Raw genomic sequence first — 11,220 nt, 5'->3', positions numbered from 1 at the left:
AACATTTTTCATTTAAGAAAGGTGATGGATTCATAGGACATTCATAACTTTAAGGCATAGACACTAAGACACTAATGATCATGAGACACAAACATAGATAAACATAAGCATAAAAATTTGAAAAACATGAAAATAAAGAACAAGGAAATTAAAGAACGGGTCCACCTTAGTGATGGCGGCTTGTTCTTCCTCTTGAAGATCTTATGGAGTCTTTGAGCTCCTCAATGTCTCTTCCTTGCCTTTGTTGCTCCTCTCTCATGATTCTTTGATCTTCTCTAATTTCATGGAGGAGGATGGAATGTTCTTGGTGCTCCACCCTTAGTTGTCCCATGTTGGAACTCAATTCTCCTAGGGAGGTGTTGATTTGCTCCCAATAGTTTTGTGGAGGAAAGTGCATCCCTTGAGGCATCTCAGGGATTTCATGGTGAGTGGGATCTCTTATTTGCTCCATCCTTTTCTTAGTGATGGGCTTGTCCTCATCAATGAGGATGTCTCCCTCTATGTCAATTCCAACTGAATAACAGAGGTGACAAATGAGATGAGGAAAGGCTAACCTTGCCAAGGTAGAGACTTGTCTGCCACCTTATAAAGTTCTTGGGCTATAACCTCATGAACTTCTACTTCTTCTCCAATCATGATGCTATGAATCATGATGGCCCGGTCTATAGTAACTTCGAATCGGTTGCTAGTGGAAATGATTGAGCGTTGGATAAACTCCAACCATCCCCTAGCCACGGGCTTGAGGTCATGCCTTCTTAGTTGAATCGGCTTCCCTCTTGAATCTCTCTTCCATTGGGCGCCCTCTTCACAAATGTCTGTGAGGACTTGGTCCAACCTTTGATCAAAGTTGACCCTTCTAGTGTAAAGGTGTTCATCTCCTTGCATCATAGGCAAGTTGAATGCCAACCTTACATTTTTTGGACTAAAATTTAAGCATTTCCCCCGAACCATTGTAAGCCAATTCTTTGGGTTCGGGTTCACACTTTGATTATGGTTCTTGGTGATCCATGTATTGGCATAGAACGCTTGAACCATTAAGATTCCGACTTGTTGAATGGGGTTGGTAAGAACTTCCCAACCTCTTCTTCGGATCTCATGTCGGATCTCTGGATATTCACTCTTTTTGAGTTTGAAAGGGACCTCGGGGATCACCTTCTTCAAGGCCACAACTTCATAGAAGTGGTCTTGATGCACCCTTGAGATGAATCTCTCCATCTCCCATGACTCGGAGGTGGAAGCTTTTGCCTTCCCTTTCCTCTTTCTAGAGGTTTTTCCGGCCTTAGGTGCCATAAATGGTTATGGAAAAACAAAAAGCAATGCTTTTACCACACCAAACTTAGAAGGTTTGCTCGTCCTCGAGCAAAAGAAGAAAGAAGAGAGTAGAAAAAGAAGAAAATGGAGGAGATGGAGGAGGCTTTGTGGTTCGGCCAAGGGGGAGAAGTAGTGTGTAGGTTGTGTGAAAATGAAGGAGTGAAGATGGGTTTATATAGGAGTGGAGAGAGGGTGTATGGTTCGGTTATGAATGGGTGGGTTCGGGAGGGAAAGTGGTTTGATTTTGAATGGTGAGGTAGGTGGGGTTTTATGAAGGATGGATATGAGTGGTGAAGAGAAAGATGGGATTTGATAGGTGAGGGGTTTTGGGGGAAGAGGTGTTGAGGTGATTGGTGAATGGGTGAAGAAGAGAGAGAGTGGTGGGGTAGGTGGGGATCCTGTGGGGTCCATAGATCCTGAGGTGTCAAGGAAAATTCATCCCTGCACCAAGTGGCGAGCAAAAATGCTCTTTATGCCAATTTTGGCGTTAAACACCGGGCTGGTGCCCATTTCTGGCGTTTAACGCCAGCTTCTTTCCCTTTCCTGGCGTTTAACGCCAGTCTGGTGCCCCTTTCTGGCGTTAAACGCCCAGAATGGTGCCAGAATGGGCGTTAAATGTCCATTTGCTGCCCTTACTGGCGTTTCAACGCCAGCAAGGTTTTCCTCCAGGGTGTGCTGTTTTTCTTTCTATTTTTCATTCTGTTTTTGCTTTTTCAATTGATTTTGTGACTTCCCATGATCATCAACCTATAGAAAACATAAAATAACAAAGAAAAATAGATAAATATAACATTGGGTTGCCTCCCAACAAGCGCTTCTTTAATGTCAGTAGCTTGACAGTGGGCTCTCATGGAGCCTCACAGATACTCAGAGCAATGTTGGAACCTCCTAACACCAAACTTAGAGTTTGAATGTGGGGGTTCAACACCAAACTTAGAAGTTGGTTGTGGCCTCCTAACACCAAACTTAGAGTTTGACTGTGGGGGCTCTGTTTGACTCTGTTTTGAGAGAAGCTCTTCATGCTTCTTCTCCATGGTTACAGAGGGATATCCTTGAGCCTTAAACACAAGGGATTCTTCATTCACTTGAATGATCAATTCTCCTCTGTCAACATCAATCACAGCCTTTGCTGTGGCTAGGAAGGGTCTGCCAAGGATGATGGATTCATCCATGCACTTCCCAGTCTCTAGGACTATGAAATCAGCAGGGATGTAATGGTCTTCAACCTTCACCAAAACATCCTCTACAAGTCTATAAGCTTGTTTTCTTGAATTATCTGCCATCTCTAGTGAGATTCTTGCAGCTTGTACCTCAAAGATCCCTAGCTTCTCTATTACAGAGAGAGGAATGAGGTTTATACTTGACCCTAAGTCACACAGAGCCTTCTTAAAGGTCATGGTGCCTATGGTACAAGGTATTGAGAACTTCCCAGGGTCTTGTCTCTTTTGAGGTAATCTCTGCCTAGACAAGTCATCCAGTTCTTTGGTGAGCAAAGGGGGTTCATCCTCCCAAGTCTCATTACCAAATAACTTGTCATTTAGCTTCATGATTGCTCCAAGGTACTTGGCAACTTGCTCTTCAGTGACATATTCGTCCTCTTCAGAGGAAGAATACTCATCAGAGCTCATGAATGGCAGAAGTAAATCCAATGGAATCTCTATGGTCTCATTATGAGCCTCAGATTCCCATGATTCCTCATTAGGGAACTCATTGGAGGCCAGTGGACGTCCATTGAGGTCTTCCTCAGTGGCGATTACTGCCTCTTCCTCCTCTCCAAATTCGGCCATGTTGATGACCTTGCACTCTCCTTTTGGATTCTCTTCTGTATTGCTTGGAAGAGTACTAGGAGGGAGTTCAGTAATTTTCTTGCTCAGCTGTCCCACTTGTGCCTCCAAGTTTCTAATGGAGGACCTTGTTTCAGTCATGAAACTTTGAGTGGTTTTGATTAGATCAGAGACCATAGTTGCTAAGTTAGAGTGGTTCTGCTTAGAATTCTCTGTCTGTTGCTGAGAAGATGATGGAAAAGGCTTGCCATTGCTAAACCTATTTCTTCCACCATTATTGTTGTTGAAACCTTGTTGAGGTCTCTGTTGATCCTTCCATGAGAGATTTGGATGTTCCCTCCATGAAGAATTATAGGTGTTTCCATAGGGTTCTCCCATGTAATTCACCTCTTCTATTGAAGGGTTCTCAGGATCATAAGCTTCTTCTTCAGATGAAGCATCCTTAGTACTGCCTAGTGCAGCTTGCATTCCAGACAGACTTTGAGAAATCAAATTGACTTGCTGAGTCAATATTTTGTTCTGAGCCAATATGGCATTCAGAGTATCAATCTCAAGAACTCCTTTCTTCTGATTGGTCCCATTGTTCACAGAATTCCTTTCAGAAGTGTACATGAATTGGTTATTTACAATCATTTCAATGAGTTCTTGAGCTTCTGCAGGCGTCTTCTTCAGATGAAGAGATCCTCCAGCAGAACTATCCAATGACATCTTGGACAGTTCAGACAGACCATCATAGAAGATACCTATGATGCTCCATTCAGAAAGCATGTCAGAAGGACACTTTTTGATCAATTGTTTGTATCTTTCCCAAGCTTCATAGAGGGATTCACCTTCCTTCTGTCTGAAGGTTTGGACTTCCACTCTAAGCTTACTCAATTTTTGAGGTGGAAAGAACTTTGCCAAGAAGGCATTGACTAGCTTTTCCCAAGAGTTCAGGCTTTCTTTAGGTTGTGAGTCCAACCATATCCTAGTTCTGTCTCTTACAGCAAAAGGGAATAGCATAAGTCTGTAGACCTCAGGGTCAACCCCATTAGTCTTGACAGTGTCACAGATTTACAAGAATTCAGCTAAAAACTGATGAGGATCTTCCAATGGAAGTCCATGGAACTTGCAATTCTGTTGCATTAGAGAAACTAATTGAGGCTTAAGCTCAAAGTTGTTTGCTCCAATGGCAGGGATAGAGATGCTTCTCCCATAGAAGTCGGGAGTAGGTGCAGTAAAGTCACCCAGCACCTTCCTTGCATTGTTGGCATTGTTGTTATTTTCGGCTGCCATGGGTTCTTCTTCTTTGAAGATTTCTGTTAGGTCCTCTACAGAGAGTTGTGCCTTAGCTTCTCTTAGCTTTCGCTTCAAGGTCCTTTCAGATTCAGGGTCAGCCTCAACAAGAATGCTTTTGCCTTTGCTCCTGCTTATATGAAAGAGAAGAGAATAAGAAAATATGGAATTCTCTATGTCACAGTATAGAGATTCCTTGAGGTGTCAGAGGAGAAGAAAAATAGAAGGAAGAAGTAGAAGAATTCGAACATATCAAGTAAGATATAGTTCGAATTTGTGCATTGAGGAGGAGTGTTAGTCCATAAATAGAAGGATGTGAGAAGAGAGGAAGAAATTTTTGAAAATAAATTAAAAAGATTTTAAAAACATTTTGAAAAATACTAATTGATTTTCGAAAACTAAGAGTGGAAAAGAAATCAAGTGATTTTTGAAAAAGATTTTGAAATTAGAAATCAAAAAAGATATGATTAAAAAAATTAATTTTGAAAAAGATGTGAGAAAAATATATGATTGAAAAGACATAGTTTTAAAAAGATATGATTGAGAAGATATGATTTGAAAAACAATTTAAAAAGATTTGATTTTAAAAATTAATAACCTGCCTAACAAGAAAGATATGATTCAGACATTAAACCTTTCTCAACAGAAAAGGCAACATACTTGAAATGTTGAATCAAATCATTAATTGATAGCAAGTGTTTTGAAAATGGAAAGAAATTGATTTTGAAAACATATGATTGAAAAGATATGATTTGAAAAAGATTTGATTTTGAAAAATTTGAAAACTTGAAAAAAATTTGAGTTAAAAACAAAATCTTCCCTCTTGTGCCATCCTGGCGTTAAACGCTCAGAATGGTGCACATTCTGGCGTTTAACGCCCAAAACACTACGCTTTTGGACGTTAAACGCCCAGCCAGGCACCCTGGCTGGCGTTTAAACGCCAGTTTTCCTTCCTCACTGGACGTTTTGAACGCCCAGCTTTTTCTGTGTAATTCCTCTGCTGTATGTTCTGAGTCTTCAATTCTCTATATTATTGACTTGAAAAGACACAAATTAAAATTTTTTTTGGATTTTTAATAATGAGGAATAATCAAAATGCAACTAAAATCAAATAAATAATGCATGCAAGACACCAAACTTAGAAGTTTGTATACTATTGACACTAATAAAATGAGAATGCATATCAGAAATAACAAAACACACAAGACAAGAGAATTTAAAGATCAGAACAAGGAAATCATCAAGAACAACTTGAAGATCAATGAAGACACATGCATGAATTCGAAAAAAAATGCAAGAAGAATATAAACATGCAATTGACATCAAACTTAAAATGAGATACTAGACTCTACAAGAAACAAAAAATATTTTTGGTTTTTATGATTTTGTAAATTTTTTTGGACTTTTTTCGAAAATTAATTGGAAAAGAAAATAAAGGTATCAAAATTCTTAATGAGAATTCCAGGAATCATGCAATGTTAGTCTAAAGCTTTAGTCTAAAGGAATTAGACATGGCTAGCCAAGCTTCAGCAGGACATTGCATTCAAGAGCTAAATTGATGAAAATCAATCAGCTTTGGTGATGATAAGAACATCACCTTGAAACACTAGAATTCATTCTTAAGAACTCTGAAAAATACCTAATCTAAGCAACAAGATGAACCGTCAGTTGTCCATACTCGAAACAATCCCCGGCAACGGCGCCAAAAACTTGGTGCACGAAATTGTGATTCATTCTTTTCACAACTCGAACAGTCCCCGGTAATGGCTCCAAAAACTTGGTGCTCAATACCATGGTCTAAACATAATTTCACAACTTCGCACAACTAACCAGCAAGTGCACTGGGTCATCCAAGTAATAAACCTTACGCGAGTAAGGGTCGATCCCACGGAGATTGTTGGTATGAAGCAAGCTATCGTCATCTTGTAAATCTTAGTCAGGCAGACTCAAATGGTTATGGATGATATATGAATAAAGCATAAAATAAAGATAGAGATACTTATGTAATTCATTGGTGAGAATTTCAGATAAGCGTATGGAGATGCTTTGTCCCTTCCGTCTCTCTGCTTTCCTACTGTCTTCATCCAATCCTTCTTACTCCTTTCCATGGCAAGCTGTATGTTGGGCATCACCGTTGTCAATGGCTATAGTCCGGTCCTCTCAGTGAAAATGTTCAACGCGCTCTGTCACAGCACGGCTAATCATCTGTCGGTTCTCAATCAGGTTGGAATAGAATCCAGTGATTCTTTTGCGTCTGTCACTAACGCCCAGCCTTCAGGAGTTTGAAGCTCGTCACAGTCATTCAATCATTGAATCCTACTCAGAATACCACAGACAAGGTTTAGACCTTCCGGATTCTCTTGAATGCCGCCATCAATTCTAGCTTATACCACAAATATTCCGATTAAAGAATCCAAGAGATAAACATTCAAGCCTTGTTTGCTTGTAGAACGGAAGTGGTTGTCAGGCACGCGTTCATAAGTGAGAATGATGATGAGCGTCACATAATCATCACATTCATCATGTTCTTGGGTGCGAATGAATATCTTAGAACAAGAATAAGCTCAATTGAATAGAAGAACAATAGTAATTGCATTAATACTCGAGGTACAGCAGAGCTCCACACCTTAATCTATGGTGTGTAGAAACTCCACCGTTGAAAATACATAAGTGATAATGGTGATCATTGGCTTCGGCCCCAGAGAGGGAACCAGAAGAACCAAGATGATCTAAGAACTAGACGTCCAAAGATGAGAATACAATAGTAAAAGGTCCTATATGTAGAGAACTAGTAGCCTAGGGTTTACAGAAATCAGTAAATGACATAAAAATCCAGTTCCAAGCCCACTTGGTGTGTGCTTGGGCTGAGCATTGAAGCTTTCATGTGTAGAGACTTTTCTTTGAGTTAAACACCAGCTTTTGTGCCAGTTTGGGCGTTTAACTCCTATTCTTGTGCCAGTTCCGGCGTTTAACGCCGGGCAGTTTTGAGCTGATTTGGAACGCCGGTTTAGGCCATCAAATATCGGGCAAAGTATGAACTATTATATATTGCTGGAAAGCCCAGGATGTCTACTTTCCAACGCAGTTGATAGCGCGCCAATTGGGTCTCTGTAACTCCATCAAATCCACTTCGAGTGCAGGGAGGTCAGAATCCAACAGCATCTGCAGTCCTTTTCAACCTCTGAATCAGATTTTTGCTCAGGTCCCTCAATTTCATCCAGAAAATACCTGAAATCATAGAAAAACATACAAACTCATAGTAAGGTCCAGAAAAGTGAATTTTAACTAAAAACTAATAAAAATATAATAAAAACTAACTAAAATATACTAAAAACATACTAAAAATAATGTCAAAAAGCGTATAAATTATCCGCTCATCACTTATACCTCAAGAATTTCCAACTTCTCCATTATAGAGAGTGGCATGAGGTTTATGCTTGATCCTAAGTCACGCAGAGCCTTTTCAAAGGTCATAGTGCTTATGGTGCAAGGAATCAAAAAGCGTCCAGGATCTAGAAGCTTCTGAGGTAGCTCTTGCTGAACCAAAGCATGGAGTTCTTTGGTGAACAGTGGAGGTTCCTCCTCCAGAGGCTTTGTACCAAATAACTTGGCATTCAGCTTCATAAGAGCTCCTAGGTACCAAGCAACTTGCTCTTTCCTAGTGTCTTCATCCTCATCCGAGGATGAGTAGTCATAAGAACTTATGCACTGTAGAAGTGCATGCAAAGGAACCAATATGGTCTTTATGGTTTTCTTTGGTTCTGGGATAGAGGGTTCTTGAGTGGGATTTAAGCACTCAAAGGGTGTGTTTTAACTGGCGTTCAACGCCAGCTCTATCAGCGTATTGGGCATTGAACGCCCTTGCTGTCCACCCTGACTGGCGTTAAACGCCAGTCCCTCTAGCATTCTGGGCGTTGAACGCCCAGCATGCATGTCCTTGCTGGTGTTCAATGCCAGCTTCCCTGGGTGAGTGGGCGTTGAATGCCTAGTGAGGGGTTCCTCACTGGCGTTCAGCGCCAGAATGGCTGCATGGTTGGGCGTTGAACGCCTAGTAAGGGGTTCCTCACTGGAGTTCAGCGCCAGAAAGCCTACCTGGTTGGGCGTTGAACGCCGAGTGAGGGGTTCCTCACTGGCTTTTAATGCCAGAAAGCCTTGGTATTTGGGCATTGAATGCCCAGCCAGTGCACCCTAGCTGGCGTTCAACGCCAGCTTTGCTGCTAGGATGGGCGTTGAACGTCTAGTGAGGGGTTCCTCACTGGCGTTCAGTGCCAGGCTTGCTGCCAGATTTGGCGTTGAACGCTCAGTGATATGTCCTTCACTGGCGTTCAACGCCACCCCCATTCTCCTCATATTCGGCCTCTACCTCCATGGTTATGGCCTTGCACTCTTCTCTTGGATTCACCTTAGTGTTACGAGGAAGATTGTCTGGAGAAGTCTCAGGAATCCTCTTACTCAGTTGACCAACTTGTATCTCCAAGTTTCTAATAGGGGACCTTGTTTCATTAAAGAAACTATGAGTGGTCTTAGAGAGGCTGAAAACCAGAGTTACTAAGTCAGAAAGGCTCTGCTTAGAGGTTTCCATGTTCCCTTGAGAAGATGGGAATGGTGGTCTATTGTTGAACTTGTTCTGGTTCCTTCCACCTTGATTGTTATTGAAATTTTGTTGAGGTTTCTGTTGATCCTTCCATGAGAGGTTAGGATGATTCCTCCATGAAGAGTTGTAGGTATTTCCATAGGGTTCTCCCATGTAATTCACCCTCTCCATAGTGGGTTGATCAGGATCATAAGCTTCTGTTTTAGAATAAACTTTCTGATTTCTGCCAGCTGCAGTTTGCATTACATTCAGATGCTGAGAGGTCCCATGGTTTACAAGATTTCTTTTAGAAGTGTACATGAACTGGTTGTTAGCAACCATTTCAATGAGTTCTCTAGCTTCTGTAGGTGTTTTCTTTAAGTGGAGTGATCCACTTGCAGAGTTGTTCAATAAAATTTTGGACAATTCGGACAAGTCATCATAGAACACGCCTATGATGGACCACTCTGATTTTGCTCATCCTTTGAGGAGGAAAGAATTCAGCAAGAAAAGCATTAACCAGCTTTTTCTAAGAGTCAAGACTCTCTCCTGGTTGGGCATCTAACCATAGCTTAGCTCTGTATCTTACAGCAAAGGGAAAGAATATCAGCTTGTAGACTTCAAGATTAACTCCTTTAGTTTTTACAGTATCACAGATCTGTAAGAACTCAGCTAAAAACAGATGTGGATCTTCCATTGGAAGTCCATAGAATTTGTAATTCTACTGCAAAAGAGAGGCTAACTGAGGCTTAAGCTCAAAATTGTTAGCTCCAATGGCAGGTACAGAGATGCTTCTGCCATAAAAGTCAGAGGTAGGTATGGTGAAGTCACCAAGGACCTTTCTTGGCTCCTCTTGAGGTTCGGCCATGTCTTCCCTTTCTTGTTCAAAATTTTATGAAAGGTCTCTTCTAGAGTATTGTGCTTTAGCTTGTTGTAAACGCCTCCCTAAAGTCTTCTCAGGTTCAGGATCATGAGTCAAGAGGGGTTCTTTATCCCTGTTCTTGGTCATAAACAAGAAGAAAAGAAAAGAAGGAAAAGAAGAAAGCTTTTTGTGCCAATAGACAAGAAACTCCTCCTTAAAGTGAGACATGAAGAAAGAAGAAGAAGATAGAAAATAAATAAAAGAAGTAGAAGAAGGATACTTTGAAAATAGGGGATAGAAGTGAATAAAAGAATATGGAAGATGAGAGAGGGGGAGTGTTCCGTGGGTTACCTGAAACTAGAGGTCGATCTCTGTTGAGATCTCTTGCGTGGGTCGGAACTATTGTGTCCAACTTGATGATGGTGGTTGGAGCCGCCGTGTCCGACTTGTTGGACTGGGTGACAATGCTGATCCTTCGTCCCCGGAGGGTGGGGGGTACCTGCAAGGGACTCCGATGCTTAAGTTAGCAAGGGTATTAAGCAGGTATTGAATAGAATCAGAATATGAGTTATACCTGGGTGCTCCAGTGTATTTATAGTGTTGAGACATGACCTTTGTTGGATAAGATAAGTTAGTTATCTTATCTTATCTTTATCTTTAGGGTTGAGGTCAGCGTATCTTCAGCGGAACCGCCCTTATCTCTATAGGCTTAGGCCGTCTTAGGATTTGGGTCGTGTTCCTCCATTTGGGCCCTTTATTGGGCTCTCTTGTCGATTTGGCCGAGCTCTCTGAGAAGAGGTCGGATAGTCTGACCTGAAGAGGTCGGTCGCTTTATCTTCAATCATCCCAGGTCGGATAGCTCGACCCAGGGTATGAACAGTGCCCTTGCTTGAGCTCGGTCTTCTTTTCTGAGGTCGAGTCCTAGACTTCGGTCCTTCTTGAGGCCGAACTCAAGCATTTTTGTCGATTCCCCTTGTAGAAGTTTTTGAATGTAGAACGTTTTTCTTCTAAAAGCACGCGCTTTTATATCGGCGCTTTGGAAACGTGCAAGGGTTTAATGCCTTTATTTAACATTAATTTACCCGTTTCTCCTAGGCCCTTTTATTTTGATTTTGAAAACCCAGAAACGGTTTTTCTTCTTCACGCATTTCGTAACTTCTTCGCATTTCTCTCTTCTCCCGTTTTTAACTTTTCCTCTGTGTTTGCTCTGTTTTGCCTTACTCTTTCTCTGCGCCGTTTCGTTTCGGTACTCCGTTGGTGCTTCCTTTGAGAGACGTTTTCTTGCCCCAGCTTTCCATTTTTTCAGGACTTTCCAGGTTTGGTTTCTACTTTCCGTTTCTTTACTTCTTTTTACTTTTTGACCTTTGGTTTATGATAAAGTTTTGGTTTTGCTTGCATGCTTGTTTGAAAAACTT

At 41.3% G+C, this 11,220-nt stretch overlaps 1 non-coding gene across 1 annotated transcript; it reads left to right on the top strand.

The window, feature by feature from the left end:
• Positions 1 to 3,857: 3,857 nt before the first annotated feature.
• Positions 3,858 to 3,965, top strand: LOC130956958 (small nucleolar RNA R71). The gene has a single exon (XR_009077237.1). It is a non-coding gene; the product is annotated as a small nucleolar RNA R71 (small nucleolar RNA).
• The last annotated feature ends 7,255 nt before the right edge of the window (positions 3,966 to 11,220 follow it).

This window comes from Arachis stenosperma, chromosome 1 (genome assembly GCF_014773155.1).
Source record: "Arachis stenosperma cultivar V10309 chromosome 1, arast.V10309.gnm1.PFL2, whole genome shotgun sequence".
Taxonomy (NCBI): Eukaryota; Viridiplantae; Streptophyta; class Magnoliopsida; order Fabales; family Fabaceae; genus Arachis; species Arachis stenosperma.
Note: the sequence above shows the minus strand (reverse complement) of the source record. Positions and strands in the feature narration are given on the sequence as shown.